Genomic DNA, 17,420 nt, shown 5'->3' with positions numbered 1-17,420 from the left:
TCAGTTAGTGTCTTAAATTAGTTTCAGTCCTATTTAACAAGTAGAAAATTCTTTGTTAGTTCTAGTAGTTGTAGTTCAGGGGTCCATGATATGTTAGGCAAACAGTTAGGCAAACTGTTATATGCAGATGTACTTATCTATAGTATCTGATGACCCTGACACCTTAGCCTCTTTGATCCTGTGTCTTATTTGTATTTTTGAATGGTTGAGTAGTAATGTTATCAAGCTAAATAAAGAAAAAACATGAAAACAGCTGTTTGTAAAAATTGAGATTATGAGGGTATTAGAAATAAACTTTATCCCTTAGCATTAAAAGTTGAGGTGGAAGGTGAGAATTTAAGTGTAATCATGGACTCTGAGATAAACTTTAATTTGTGTATTAACCCTATTACTAGAATTGCCTTTTTCCATTTTAGGAACATTTCAAACATTATGACCTCTGATAACAATGCAAGGTGCTATGACATTAATATGCCATTGTTTTTAGTTGACTAGATTCGTATAATGTACTCCTAACAAGATAAAAAACACAAAATCAGTTGCAGTTAGTTCAGAATGTAGTAGAAAATATCTTAACCAGAAACACAAAATGTGACCACATCCCACCTGTTTTAGTACTGTTACACTGATTACCTGTGTCCTTTAGAGCTGATTTTAAAATATTGTACTAATGGTATTTAACACTCTTAAATAATCTTGCTCCTTCCTATATTTTAGAATGCCTGCCCTTTTACATTTCCAGTCATAACCTCATATCTGCAAACACTGGATGGATTATTATTCTAAGGCTAAGCATAAACGAAGTGGTAAGGTGGGCTTTTGATGTTATGCACCAAAAATCTGTAATACTTTACCAATAGAGATACATCAGGCTAGCACTGTGGGACATTTTTGACACCTTGTAAAGTACTTTGAACTACAGTATATGCTATATATGAAAATGTGCTATAGAAATAAATGTTGTTATTACCCTAGACTTCATAAGCAGGTTTAAATATGAATGAATGGATTCTTCAAAATAAGATGGTGGTAAGTTTCAATAACAAATTGTTTTTAGAGAACAACTCATTTTAAAATCAAGACATCATTACTATGAACATAGAGAGAAAGCTAATAAGATCTTAGCTCAACAAATCCACAAGCAAGAAGTTCACAATGCAATCCCAGCAATCACCAACACAAATGGACAAAATATCATTGACCATAAAAATATAATGCACACATTTAGAGACTACTATATGTCCTTATATTGTACAGAGTTTAAAGAAGACAAGACACAATCTAATGCATTTCTGGATGCATTACAGATACCACAAATAGATACTGTCAGTGCAGAGGAATTGGATAAACCTCTGGTACTGTCAGAATTGCTAGATGCTATAAACTCACTTCAGAGTGGGAAAGCAGCAGGCCCTGATGGCTACCCTGACGAATTTCATAAAAAAACTCAGCTAGCTCCCCTTTTATTAGCAACATTTACAGATGCTGGAGACAATAAAATTCTACCTCAGACTTTTCTCCAAGCATTAATTACCTTCTTTCCTAAACAAAATAAGGACTTATTACAATGTGCATCATACAGACCAATTTCACTTCTGAATAATGATGTTAAGATACTCTCCAAAGTCCTAGCTAGAAGGATGGAGAAAGTGCTCCCTTCAGTAATATCACAAGACCAAACTGGATTTATTAAAGGCAGACACTTAACTTCCATTCTTCGACACATATTTAATGTAATATATTCACCCGCTAGTCAAACACCCCGGAGATGATGATATTGTTGGATGCGGAAAAAGCATGTGATATGGTTGAATGGTACTACCTTTTCAATACATTGGAGAAATTTGGGTTTGGCCCGAACATTTGTGCATGGATCAAACTACTGTATACCAGTCTATACGCTTCAGTTTGTATTATCAACATTTATTCAGATTACTTTACAGGACAGTAGTGAGACCAGCTATGTTATATAGGTTGGAGACAGTGGCACTGACCAGAAAGCAGGAGACAGAGCTGGAGGAAGCAGAGTTAAAAATGCTAATTTGATTTGCACTGGGTGTGATGAGGATGGATAGGATTATAAATGAGTACATTAGAGGGTCAACTCAAGTTGGACGGTTGGGAGCCAAAGTCAGAGAGGCAAGATTGTGTTGGTTTGGACATGTGCAGAGGAGAGATTCTGAGTATGTTGGGAAAAGGATGTTAAGGATAGAGCTGCCATGTTACAGGAAAAGAGGAAGGCCTAAGGGAAGGTTTATGGATGTGGTGAGCAAAGACATGCAGGTGATGGGTGTAACAGAACAAGATGCAGAAGACAGAAAGATACGGAAGAAGATGATCTGCTACGGCAACCCCTCACAGGAGCTGCCGAAAAAAGAAGAAGAATACTTTAAACTAGAACATGGTACCAGACAAGGATGCCCTTTGTCACTAATGCTGTTCACTGTTGAAATGCTTATGAGATAAAGGAGATTATCAGAGAAGGACCTGAACAGATAATTTCTCTATATGCAGATGATATGGTACTATATATATATATATATCAGATCCACAAAATACTGTGCCTGCAGTCCTAACAGCACTAACAAAATTTCAAAAGATTTCTGGTCTCAGAATTAATTTGATTAAAAATGTGCTCTTTCCAGTGAATTCTCAAACACACAATATTAGATTAGACACCTTCCCTTTTATCATCGCAGATCAGTTTAAATACCTAGGGGTAAACATCACAAGTAAACATAAAGCTCTTTATCAACAAAATTTTGCTGTCTGTATGAAAAAAATTAAGCAAGACTTGCCTAGATGGTCAACCCTTCATCTCACTTTATCTGGAAGAATTAACATTGTTAAGATGAATATCCTTCCTCAGCTTTTTTTTATTTCAATAACATTCCAATGTGTTTTTATATCAATGAATCATTTTTTAAGAAATTAGATTCAACCATAACCTCTTTTATTTGGAATTCAAAACATCCACATATCCAAAGGGCAACCCTACAAAGACCAAAGGCGGACAGTGGCATGGTTCTGCCTAACTTTCAATTTTATTACTGGGCAGCAAATATACAAGCTATAAAAACCTGGACATGGACACAAACAGATGAACACACACTGGCTTGGTCCGCAATAGAAATATAATCCTGCAGCACTGCTTTATATTCCTTGCTTTGTACCCCAATAAATACAAGTTATCACCAATATACTAACAACCCAATTGTGCTTCACTCTATCAGAATATGGAACCAAAGTAGGAAGTATTTTAAGATAGAGAAGCTTTCATCTGTGGCACCTCTGCACGAGAACTATGGAGGAATATTTCGGACAAAATGAAATAAATAAATAAATGCGTAAATAAATAAAAGTACTGTGAAATGTGAGCATAAATAAATAAATGTGTCATGAAATGAGAGCCTTATTAAATAAATATGTCATGAAATGAGAGCATAAATAAATAAATGTGTCACGAAATATGTTTTTCGTTGCTTATTTATTTATTTCATTTTGTCCGTAACATTCCTGCAAACCGTCATGAAATACGGCTTGAAATAAAACTGTCACTTTCACTCGTCAAAGTTGAGAGGGTGGACTCTAACACGCCCTCTAGTTACTGATTGGTGAATCGATAGCACAAGAGTTAATTAGAAAATGCTTACTACTGCCGATGAAATGGATTCTGCCGAAGATATTACGTATTTCAGAGAGAGAATTGAAGATTTATCGGAAGAAATTACAATGTTGGCGGCCCTTTTAGACTCCGATATAGATGAAACTGTTTTTGAAATTATCGAAGAACAGGTGGAACGGACTCGACTACACTCCAGTTCAGGTGACAAAGTTCCCTGCTCTGGACGTCCATCCTTTGACATTCCAGCTGAGTCAATAGAACACCTTCTGTTATGCGGTTTAAAAGTACAACAGATTGCAGATCTGTATGATGTATCAGAGAAGACGATCACAAGGCGAATGCGCCAGTTTGATATACGGTAAGCTGCAACGGCTGTATTAGTTTAGGTACTTTGACATGGAATGCTCAAAGCAGCTCCACCTAATATTTTGAACTGAACAACTTTACCACTGATCAGAGCTGTACAGTTGTTTGAAAAAGTATCTGCGAATATGCAACTGACTTTCTACTCGTAAAATAAGGGTCAAATACTCAGTTCTAAAAGGGCCGCCAACATTGTAATTTCTTCCGATAAATCTTCAATTCTCTCTCTGAAATACATAATATCTTCGGCAGAATCCATTTCATCGGCAGTAGTAAGCATTTTTCTAATTCATTCTTGTGCTATCGATTCACCAATCAGTAACTAGAGGGCGTGTTAGAGCCCATCCTCTCAACTTTGACGAGTGAAAGTGACAGTTTTATTTCAAGCCGTATTTCATGACGGTTTGCAGGAATGTTACGGACAAAATGAAATAAATAAGCAACGAAAAACATATTTCGTGACACATTTATTTATTTATGCTCTCATTTCATGACATATTTATTTATTAAGGCTCTCATTTCATGACACATTTATTTATTTATGCTCACATTTCACAGTACTTTTATTTATTTACGCATTTATTTATTTATTTCATTTTGTCCGAAATATTCCTCCATAGAGAACCACCTTTTTCCACACTCTCAAATGTACAATTTTCAATGTCTGGAAAACATTCGGGATCACTTAGAGACTTTGCATCCTATGAACAATTATACTCCAAATTTAACTTTCCAGCAACACATTTCTTTCACTACCTTCAAATTAGAAACTTTGTTAAACAGAACCTGCCCAATTTTCCACACGTCCCACCTACCTCTATACCGGAAAAAATACTGATCGGTCTTGAGGACTCAGACAGCATTTCTGTAATATATAAAATCATTTTACAGTCCCTCCCTTTCAAAGAGTGGGTAAAGGATCTCTTACTCAACATCTGAGAAACGGAGTGGAAGGTAGCAATGCACAGAATTCACAGATTCTCTTCCCTCTTTTTTTCCTTTATTTCACTAATTATCTTTATTCATTTATTAATGTGTCTATTTACTTATTTTTACTAGCTTAAAGTTTTACTCTGCTGGCCTAGTTCTCTTTCTCAAGGGTGGTGGTTGATTTGTTTCAAACCTATTTTTATAAAACTTGACTTATTTTTATGGAATGCTATTTGATTTTAATAAAACTAATAAAATCAATCAAAAAAAAAAAAGAAAAAAACAGATTGTTTGTAGAATTAATGTGTCAATACCTGACAGTGACCAGAAAAATCTTGCAATGTTATACAGCAGCACATCTCCCCACTGACCTTCACCATGGCAATGGAGATAATTATTCGAGCTTCACGGTGGGTGGTTGGAGGGGAACGTCTGAAGAGCGGACTGTTCCTTCCTCCGATCAGGGCGTTTATGGATGACATGACGATTATAACATGGCATGCACCAGACGCCTGCTGGACAAACTCCAGGGTAACATCAAATGGGCATGAATTGAGATTAAACCAGAAAAATCCTGCAGCATCTCCATCGTTAAGGGCCAGCTTGTCAACGAGAGGTTCCATGTTAATGATGTGCCGATACCAACAATCATGGAGAAGCCCATCAAAAGCCTTGGACGTTGGTACAATGCAGAGCTAAAAGACTCCGAACAGGTGGAACAACTCAGGCAGCACAGTATCAGCGGCCTAAAGCAAATTAACCATACTGCTCTCCCAGGGAAGCTGAAGCTCTGGTGCTTTCAGTTTGGATTGCTGCCCCGCCTCATGTGGCCAATTTCCATCTATGAGGTCACCCTATCCCATGCCAAGCGGCTGGAGATGCTGGTGAATGTGCAGGTGCAGAGGTGGCTTGGATTACCCAGATGCCTCAGTAGCATAGGCCTATATGGCAACAGAGTACTCTGTCTTCCAATATCAAGCCTGGTAGAAGAGTACAAATGCCACAAAGCAAGGCTTGAAATAACCATCACAGAATCTAAGGATCCCTTGGTCAAAGGCGCTGCTCCAACCTTGGTAACAGGGAGGAGGTGGAGGCCAGGAGCAGCAGTGGCACAGGCAAAGGCTGCCCTGAGACATCGGGACATATTGGGACAAGCCCAAACCAGCAGAGGGGGCCTAGGCCTGTGTACAACACCCACATGGCAGAAGGCAAACCCGTTAGAATGGCAACGCCTGGTGATAGAGGAGGTGCGCCACCAGGAGGAAGTGGACAGATGTGCTAGGGCTGTGTCGCAAGCCAAGCAAGGCCGCTGGATGAAGTGGGATGTTGTGGAGAGGAGAAAGATTACTTGGAGCGAGCTGTGGAACATGGAGTCCAGTATGCTGAGCTTTACCATCCGAGCCACATATGATGTCCTGCCCTCTCCAACAAACTTGCATCTTTGGTTTGGAGAGGATCCGGCCTGTCTCCAGTGTGCTGCCCCAGCAACTCTTAAACACATCCTGGTGGGCTGCAAGACGAGCCTTACCCAAGGCAGATACACCTGGCGCCACAACCAAGTTTTGAGGAGCTTGGCAGCTGCACTGGAGATCAAGAGGGTAACTACCAACGCCATACCCTTAGAAGCTGAGACTGCCTCTTGGCAACAAACATCTTTTGTCCGTGAGGGTGAGAAGCAGCCGGCCAAAAGAGTGTCTCCAATCTCATGTCCACTGAATGCAGCCCGAGACTGGGAAATGCAAGTGGATTTAAATCAAAGACTAACTTTCCCACCTAAATTCACAATAACAAATCTGCGGTCAGACCTGGCCCTTTGGTCTAAATCCTGTCAACGTGTGTTCATTGTGGAGCCGACAGTCCCATGGGAAGAAGCCACTGATGACGCATTCGAAAGGAAAAATCTGCGATATACAAATTTGGCAGAGGACCAGGTCTGGAAAGTGTCTGTGCATCCAGTGGAGGTGGGCTGCAGGGGTTTCGTAGCTAGGTAAACCACGAGGCTGCTGATGGAGGTAGGAGTCAGTGGGCAGGCTCAGTGGAAAACCATTAAGGAGCTGGCAGATACCGCCATAAGAAGCAGCCATTGGTTGTGGCTGAAGCGGAATGAGACCATATGGGCTGCTCATGGAGCCTCCAGCGCGGCATACACCTAGGTCTGATCAGCCTGTGGTGGGCCGTCCTCGGGCAAGGGTGTATTGTGATAAAGGCTGAAACACCCAATGACCCCGGGGTACACAACTGATGATGTGTCATACTGGAGGTAGTAACACTGCCAGATGAAAACCCATGAAGACACCTTCAGTCCTACCTAAGAAATCAATGCTGTTCTGATTACAAAGGGATTAAAACATCTAGTCATAGTAGACATACATTTTGAAGTACTTAATATAAATTAATAAATGATGAAATAAATTATAAATGAATTTATTTATTTTTGAATAGCCCTCTTTCCTAAATAAAGTTTAAAGGTATAAATCTGCTGATACCAGAGACACATGTAACCAACCTCCTGTTTGGTCCTTGATTCTTTTTTTATAAGGATTCAGGATTAAAGGCAGGTACTAAGCCCTATAATGTAAAATGTTACAATCCTACAAACATCATAACAAACACCACAAAGTAATGAACAGTAGTATGCTAACACTAGAAACACTGTGGCTAATGCCAGTTGGCATTGCGTTTTTAAATCTTTAATTATCTCATCTATGTGCGTGTTGCTCTCCTATCCTTCCTTGACTTTCCCTAATGAGGTGCACTGCAAATGCCAATGTAGTTTCAACTCTAAAATCCTACTCAGATAACATGATTAATTACATTTTTCTTTGTTTTTTGCATAAAAGACACTTATTTACCAATGCAAACAATGCAATTGAATGTTGGTATCCAGGTGTGAATCTCTGTCTCTCTTCCCCAGCATGAACTTCACTGCATTTGCATATTCTTTTCACCTTGGAAAATCCACTTCAGCTGCCACTTTCAAGGTAATGTAGTTTACTACCAGAATGTGAATTGTGATCTGTTTCTCCTCCAGACTATACAATAATCACAGGAAAACTATCACTAATAATTACTCATTTTTTCAGTGCATAATGTATGATAAAAACTATATTAGACTATTCTGAAAAATAATACTGCTCTAAGTTATTTCACTTGGCTAAAAAAATAAATAAACACGTATATAAACTCACCTGAAACTGCATTGCAATGTTTCAACAGAAGTGGTAAAACAAAGTACACAAGCAGCATCAGTTTAACACAACTTTAGGAGAACATGTGAATGGCATATTGAGACACTGAGATTTAGTACATGCAAATGTGTGCATTTGAATTAGTACATGAATCTGCATTTCCATATAGCTGTACTCAAATCAACCTGTTTTTTCTAAAAGGTACCTCATTTGTGATCAAGTGCCATGCTATCACCATCCTTCCTTTTGCAGAATGAAAGCCTATTGTGCATTCTAATATTTGCATACTTCATCTACTCAATGTCTATTGTTCCCCTCATGCATGTCAGTGGACCACTCTTTGGGGTCCTTTCATGCACTTAGCACCATTTATTCCCACCACAGCATGGAGAAGATCTCTGATGAGAGAAAATGACTCCGTTCCTTTATGTCCTCACTCTATAAATCCTGCTGCTAAAAGGAGAAGACGTTCTGTCGTATACCGAAGGAGACAAGGACGGAGTTACCTAAAGACAATGCTATCTAGCCTGATGGCAATATTTTGAAAAGCCTTTCTGTTGGGCCACATAGTGGCCGTAACTTTTGTTTTCTATAAAAGAGAATCTTTTGGAAGAATTAAACTGGGACGACAGTTCCAGTGGCTACTTGTAGTTCTTTCACTCAGCCACACTAAGGATGTGCTAAATGCAAGCTGGTTATCTTGCGAATCGCAGTATCCACAAAGTACAATCTCACATATTCTTTTTTCAACACATCAAATTGATGGTGGCAGTGTACTTTGTATGAAAAAAACATTGCAATGCAGTTTCAGGTGAATTTAGATGTTTTTAGAGCTAACTTGAATAAGAAGAGCTTTTCCCATATCTTCCGTCTTCTGCTTCTTGCTCTGTTACACCCATCACCTGCATGTCTTCACTCTCCGCATCCATAAACCTTTTCTTAGGCCTTTGTCTTTTCCTCTTGCCTGGCAGTTCAATCTTTGACAACCTTTTCACAATATGCCCAGCATCTCTTCTCTGTACATGTCCAAACGAATGCAATCTCACCTCTCTGACATTGTCTCCCAACCTTCCAGCTTGAGCTGACCCTCTAATGTACTCGTTTCTAATCCTGTCCATCCTTGTCACACCCAATGCAAATCTTAGTATCTTTAACTCTGCCACCTCCAACTTTGTCTCCTGCTTTCTGGTCAGTGCCACCGTTTCCAACCCTTATAACATAGCTAGTCTCACTACCGTCCTGTAGACCTTCCCTTTCACTCTTGCTGATATCCGTCTGTCACAAATTAATCCTGACACTCTTCTCCACCCATTCCACCCTGTCTGCACTCTGTTTTTCACTTCTCTTCCACAATTCACAAGTTGATCCTAGGTATTTAAACTCATCCACCTTCACCAACATTACCCCCTGCATCCTCACCATTACACTGACCTTCCTCTCATTTACACACACGTATTCTGTTGTTACTACTGAATCTCATTCCTCTCCTCTCTTGAGAATATAGCCACACCTCTACATGGTCTCCTCAACTTACTCCATACTCTCACTACAGATCACCATGTTGGAACAAATGACATACATGAGGACAGGCTGCAAGTTCTGCAATCCAAATTTAAAGAATTAGGTACCAGGATGAGGAGCAGAACTAACAAGGTAGTCTTAACTGAAATTGTTGCTGTGCCACACAAGAGTGTGTGGCCCAGATCTTGGTGTAGGATAGAACAGTACAGGTCTATGGGGCATTGGGACTCTTTTTAGAACAAACAGGCCCTGTTCTGCTGTGACAGGTTACATTTGAACCAGAGGGGCCCCATTGTGTTGGGGAGGCGATAAGTAGGTTAGTAGAGGATTGTTTAAACTAGAGAATTGGTGGGCAGGGTGTTTAGAACAGATCAGGTTTAGAACTATACATGAAGGGATGAACAATACTGTAAAAACAAATATGATTAATTTGATATTCTATGCATATCTGCATTTATGAGGCTAGAAATAAATCTAACTATGAGAAAGCCAAATTAAAAAGTGGGGTTTTATCAGTTTTTTTTTAAATGATCAACATTGTTAGCCTGGCATATTTCTATTGGTAAAGCATTTCAGATTTTTTGTGCATAAAAGCAAAAGGCTGCCTCAACTCTTCTTTCAATATTTTAAATCACCAATGCGGGGGGAACCCTGTCTAGATTTGGTATTTTGTAATAACTAGGGTAAAATTCAGAGTATAGAGGTGATTTTCTTTTGGTACATTGTATTACTCACTGAGGGGAAATTGTCTTTTCACATGACCTTTGGAGGTCAGAGCACAGGGTCAGCCATTGTACAGTGCCCCTGTAGCAACTTTCAGTTAAGGGCCTTGCTGAAGGGCCCAGATTAAACCTCTATGGTCAAGTGACCATAATGTTTAAAATTTTCAATGTTTTGGAAGAGCACAGATGCTAAGACTAAAACTGTTAAGTTTATCTTTAGTAGGTGTACAATTCTGATCTCAGGTTTACAAAAAGAGACATAGAAGTGCTACAAAAATTCCAGAGGAAAGCGATTAGGCTGCAAGGGATGAATTATGAGAAATGTTTGCAATTCTGATCTCCAGTTTACAAAAAAAAAAGATATGGAAGTGCTACAAAAAGTTTACACAAAAGGAAATTAAAAGGTGGCTTGACTGAAGTGTTAAAAATACAAAGAAATTAGTACAGTGGATTGAAGCTGTTACTTTAAAATGAATTGGAAGCTTCTTAAAGGGTATTTTTCATACAGACATTAGTAAGTTTTTCTTCATGCAAAGAACCATAGACACAGAAAATAAGTTACCAAGTAGTGTTTTGGATAGTATGACTTTATGGACCTTCAAAACTAGACTTGATGTTATTTTGGAAGAATTAAGTGGATAGGACTAGTGATCTTTGTTGACTGAATGGCCTGTTCTCGTCTAGATGTATCTAATGTTCATGTTTGATACTATCTGGATATGTGTAGCTAATGGTTCAAGTTTAGAACTTTGCCTCGTGTTGGAATACACTCATTTTTTTTGACAAAGGATCCTTTATCTGTGGGAGTGCTGTGTGTATATGTTATGTTATTCAGCTCATTTTGAATTTTAAGCTGTTTGCCCTTGGCAGTTTCATATGGAAAAGTATTTTTCTTTCTGGAATAAGAGTTTTCGTTCTCAGATACTATTCTTGAAGTAAGGCTTTTTTTACCAGGTTAGGTTCAGTTACTGGAATATAGCTTAAATGAGGGGAACTCTGGGTGATCTGATGGACTTCAGAGTGTCCAGCTCTAAAAAGAGTAGCTTTTATTTCCAAAGAGAGTACCTTTGATCCACAAATAGATGTATGAGTGACTTTCCCAACAACCAAGAGAATGAATGACCTTACTTCAAACAGGAAGAAGAGATGCATGTACAGTAATCCCTCCCCGATCACTGGGGGTTGTGTTCCAGAACCCCCTGCGATAGGTGAAAATCCGCGAAGTAGAAACCATATGCTTGTATGGTTATTTTTATATATTTTAAGCCCTTATAAACTCTCCCACACTGTTTATAAATATTCTCTGCACAGTTATACAGTAAACCCTCGTTTATCGTGGTTAATCCGTTCCAGACTCTACTACGATAAATGAATTTCCACGAGGTAGGATTCTTCATTTATAAATCTAATATTTTCGCAGTTAGAGCATAGAAAACCTGTTTACGACCTTCTAAATATGTTTTTTAACATTATTAGAGCCCTCAAGACATGAAATAACACCCTTTAGTCAAAAGTTTAAACTGTGCTCCATGACAAGACAGAGATGACAGTTCTTTCTCACAATTAAAAGAATGCAAACATATTTTCCTCTTCAATGGAGTGCGCGTCAGGAGCAGAGAATGACAGAGAGAGAGAGAAAGAGAAAAACAAACAATCAAAAATCAATATGAGCTGTTGGGCTTTCAAGTATACGAAGCACTGCGATAAAGCGGCCACAAGGAAGGGAGCAATGTGAAGGTAGTCTTTCAGCATTTTTTAGAGGAGTGTCCGTTTCCTCTAGGCAAACAGCACCTCTGCTCACACCCCCTCCGTCAGGAGCAGAGAATGTCAGAGAGAGTGATAGAAACAGAGAAAAGCAAACAATCAAAAATCAATACGTGCTGTTAGAGCGCGGGAAGCATATCATATATCATTGAGGAATTTTATGTAAAATGTAATACGTGCTCTGATTGGGTAGCTTCTCAGCCATCTACCAATAGCATCCCTTGTATGAAATCAACTGGGCAAACAAACTGAGGACGCATGTACCATAAATTAAAAGATCCATTGTCCACAGAAATCCGCGAACCAGCGAAAAATCCGTGATATATATTTAGATATACTTACATTTAAAATCCGCGATGGAGTGAAGCTGCGAAAGTCGAAGTGTGATATAGCGAGGGATCACTGTACATAATTTTTAAAGGAAGGTATGGCCATACAGGAAGTCCTTCTGAATAGCAGACAGTTCTAAGGAAGGACATTAGAAGGGCAACACTTGAATGGCAGCCACAGCTAGCCTTGATAGTCAGAGCTGCAGAAAGAAAAATCCACATGTCAATGTACTATGACAGCCTTGTGGTACAATTTCACAAACATGCACTTGATTTTATGAGATATCAGCAAGGTTAGAAGGTGTGTGGAATAATTGAAACTCTAATAAACCTTTTCAATGGGATTTCCCCTTGGTGTGTTCTCTTCCATTCATGCAAATGAAGCTGCTCAATGAAACATTATCAAAAATCCTAAAGCTAGCAGCTCTGTGGGAACAGTTCAGCTTGTGTAAGGATGCCATGATTGATGAAAATAGAGCAGTTGCTTATTATAATTTTAGTTTGAGAATTAATTTAAGAATATAGTGCAAATTCAGCAAACAAAAGTTTAGACATGACCTACTGAACCTATGGCTGATTAATGCATCCACTCTACTTATGTAAGTTGCTCAGGAGGATTGGCTGTCTAAAAACAGGACCTGGTTAAAAGCTGAAGGTGCAAAAGGTAGACCATAATCATTACATACCAATGAGTTGGCCTGGCAAGAAAGGTTACCGAAATATATATGTATGAACTAAAGAATTTTTGTGCAAAGCTGATGTGCTCTCTATATCTCCAGTACACTTCAGTGCTCAAGAGACTGTCCCTTGATAGATAAAGGCTTGAACCAAGATGTAGGGAAGAGTACATGAGTGGCAATCTTAAAGATCCTGTGCCTCACTGCATTGGTCTTTCTTTGGTCATCTGGAAACCAGATTGCCTTTATCATTGTCTCTTGCCCTAAACCATTGTTTATAGGAGGAGCTGTGTGAGAAGGAACAAGGTTAGATTATCAATCTGGGTGTCAAGTGGAATAGTATCTGACAGTGAATAGAACACGCCAGGAGAAAAGACCATCAGATTGTCTACTGTTTTTCTAATCTGTGTATTCTAGAATGCCCTATAAAATGGAATCACAATGACTATGTGTAGCAACTGGGGAGTTTTTAGCAGCTGTTTGGGAATGAAGACTATGAGGAAAGAATTAGTGAAGTGCCTATAGGCTCCTACTAGTAATGCAGATGAGGTAGAGGTGAAGCCAGGGCTAAGTTTTTGGATGAAACTTTTAATTTACCAATTTTTATTGACCTGTTACTCAATACATTGTATGGAAGTAAATCTGTCAAAGAGCATGAGAATGACCAAACTGCAATATGTATAAAGGTTTTATGGTCATATGAGATAAAGACATAGCTTTCTGGGTAGAGTTCAAATACATATGTGTGGTCTGTATGTAACACCTCCTACTGTATACCATTATGTTTTGTCAATGCTTTTCATCAGCAAGTACTAGATGTTTATTTAAACAGTTGGTGAATGGCTGATAGAAAGTACAATGAAATACTGCAAGGGAACCTTTTCAGTCAGTTTGATAAACTGAAACTGAAAAGAAATTAATCTTTCATGAGGATAAAAATTTCCAAGCACATGGTCAAAGTAACCATGTAGTGTATCAAGAAAAAAGTCCTACTATGGCCCAGTCAAATTTTTGGATATGATCTCAATCAACTTGAGAATCTGTGACACCATTTGAAAACAGAGTGCACAAATGTCACCTTGATAACCTGTAAAGTTGGAGGAAATCTGCCTAGAAGAATGGGGCAAGAGTTACTCCTAAGCAGTGTGAAAAGCTGGCGATACTTACCTCAAAAGACTTGAAGCTGTTAGAATTGCAAAAGATGACTGACTATACCTGATGATGCAGATTATACCTCTTTTTTCTTCAGTTTTTTTGTAACATAACAGAATGTCACAATTAAAGTACTAATTAAGAGTATCAGTGCTTTGAAATAAAAATACTACGGAGCACAAAATTTTAGTTCAAGATTTATTATTCTGTTTGAAGATACAGAATACTTTTGCAAGGCATTGAATATTCCCATCCTCACTTATTGTCATGTGCACTGGGTAATGAGTGAAAGAATAAGATTGTGAGTACAATTGGCTGAAACTAAGTTGCTGGCCTCATTTTTCATGGAGTAGCCTGCAGGAAAAATGAGTCCTTCTATGGATTGAGAGGAACTGTTAAAGCTAAGGGTTTTTAAATTTTTTTTTAAATGTAGTCATGTTTACACAAGCATTACATTTGTGTTCTTCATTAAATTCACATATACAAAAACAAAAGGTAAAAACAATCATTTGATAACTACATCTGATAATTGACAAGCAATTTACCTAGATATATTCACTATACTTATGAAAATAGTCTCTAGAGACCCCAATACTTTTCTACCTGTTATGTTTTTTGTTTATTTGGGAACCCTGACAATCTACATTTACATGTATATTTATCTGCTTGGTAGATGCTTTTATCCAAAGTGACTTACTAAAGAGGTAACCATAATCGAGTAACATTAGGGTGGGGCCTATTTCTTCATAAAATGTAGTAGGACAGATAAGAAAAGTTGATTGCCACAAGTGAAAAGATTTACATTCATAGATTAACAAAGCAATTAATCTTAATGTAAAAACAAATCAAACCAACAGTAAGAAAGATCACAGAGCAAAGTTGTTGGTTTTCAATCAATTAGACAGATATTCATAGAAAAGATGAATTTTCAATTTCTTCTTAAATACATCAAGGAAGTCAGCAGTTTAGATGAAGGTTGTCAGCTTGTTCCCCCCCACTAGGAACTACACAGGAAAAGAGTCCTGATTTAGACTTCATACAATGTAGAGCCGGCATAACCAGATGCTGTTCCACTGCAGACCTGAGGGGGTAAGATGGAACATAGCATCTCACCAGTGTCTCCATATATTCAGGTGCTGACGCATTGACTACTCTGTAGGCAAGCATCATGGATTTTAACTTAATGCATGCTGCTACAAGGAGCCAATGTAGCAACCTGAATAGAAGAATGACATGAGCCTGTCTTGGCTGGTAAAATACAAAATGGGCTGCTGCATTCTGAACCATCTACAGCATCTTGATAGCACATGTGGGTACTCCTGCCAAAAGTGAGTTATAGTAGTCCAGACATGACAAGACCAAAGTCTGGACCAGAAGTTGTGCTGCATATTCCATCAGATAAGGTCTGATCTTGTGGATGTCGTACTGTGTGAACCTGCATGAATAAGAAACAGTAGAAATTGGGTCAGAAAAAGATAGCTGCTCATCAATCACCACCCCAAGGTGGTGGATCATAAGAAGCCCTGTTTTTGCCAGGTTTAACTGTAGATGGTGGTCTTTCATCCAGCTTGATATATCAGTAAGAAATGCAAAGACTGTAGCTGATACAGCATTTTCCTCAAGAGTTAAGACAGGTACAGCTGTCCATCATCTGCTTAGCACTTATAAGAGATGTCATGGTATTGGATGATGGTGCCTAGCGTGGTATACAGAGAGAAAGGTAGAGGAGCCAGCACCAATCGTTGGGACACCCCAGTGCATGTCTGATGAGCCTTTGACATTTCTTCTTGCCAGGAGACTTGGTAGGATCTGCACAATATGTAGTAATCAAACCATCTGAGAGCAGTCTCAGTGATTCCAAGTTCAGAAAGGGTGGCGAGAAGGATGTTGTGGCTGACCACATCAAAGACATTGGAGAGAACTACAATGATCAAAACCAATGACAAGCTGGTAGCTCTAGCAAATCGTAGCTGGTCAACCACAGTCAACAGAATTGTCTCTGTTCAGTGGTTTCTTTTGAAGCCAGACTGGTTTGTATCGAGCATTCCATTCTGTACAAATAAGGAAGAGACCTGATTAGAAACTCCCCATTCAAGTGTTTTGGAAAGATAGGAAAAGAGAGAGCTAGGCCTGTAATTGTTAACTTGAGATAGACTGAGAGTTGGTTTTTGGAGAAAAGGAATTATCAGGGCTTGTTTGAAGATGGTAGGAAATGTGCCTGAGCTGAGTGAGGTATTAATGATGTGTGCAATTGGGGGAGATGGCTTAAAGGGATAGGGTCAAATGGACAGGTAGTGGGGTGATTGGAGTGGAAATCAGAAACATCAGTGGCAGAGAGAGGCAAGAATGTGGAGAATGTTTGGTGATGCTTGGGAGGAGGCATAATGGGTGGCAGTGAGGGTGAAATCATTAGCAAACAAGGAGGTGTAGGGTGGAGGAGGGTTAAGAAGGGAGTTGAAAAGCAGAGCACAGAGACCATGTGTCAGTTTTGTTGTTAATTCTGGTCTGATAGAAAATTACCTTAGCGTTGATGGTGGCAGAAGAAAAGGGTGCATAAACTGATTGATACTTAGCCAGGTATGTCTGATTCTTTGAATTCCTCCATTTCCTTCCATCTGTCTTGAGATCAGTGTGTTGATTGCGGAGTGTTTCGAAAAGCCAAGGACAGGAGGGTCTTTCACATGCAGCCCTGGAAGAGAGAGGACAAACATTGTCAAGACAGGAGGACAGAGTCAACCATTGGTGTCTGTGGCCATGTTGCTGTCAAGAAAGGAGAAGTGGTCAGGAGGAGGGAGAGCAGAGGATCCATGGAAGAGAAATGGGTGGGAGAGGGGGAGCGGAGTTGTTGGCAGATGGATATAGTTGAGGGATGAGACAATTGAGAAGAGGGAAGCAAAGGAAAGAACTGAATGAAAAAGTGGTCAGATGTGTGTAGAAAAGTTGCATTTGTGGGAGTGCATTTGCATTTTCACAGCTACCTAACACAACCAAAGCTTAGGGACTAGTTTAAAAAGCAAGAAAAAAAAATTGAGAGAGCTGACTGTAAGAGGATTTCAGGAACGACCCTGATGTACCATCCAACCATCTGTTGATTTTTACCTGACATAGATATTTCTCCATTTCAGCTACGCTAATTGCCATCACAGAAA

Source organism: Polypterus senegalus, chromosome 4 (assembly GCF_016835505.1).
Source record: "Polypterus senegalus isolate Bchr_013 chromosome 4, ASM1683550v1, whole genome shotgun sequence".
Taxonomy (NCBI): domain Eukaryota; kingdom Metazoa; phylum Chordata; class Cladistia; order Polypteriformes; family Polypteridae; genus Polypterus; species Polypterus senegalus.
This window is presented reverse-complemented; position numbering follows the sequence as displayed.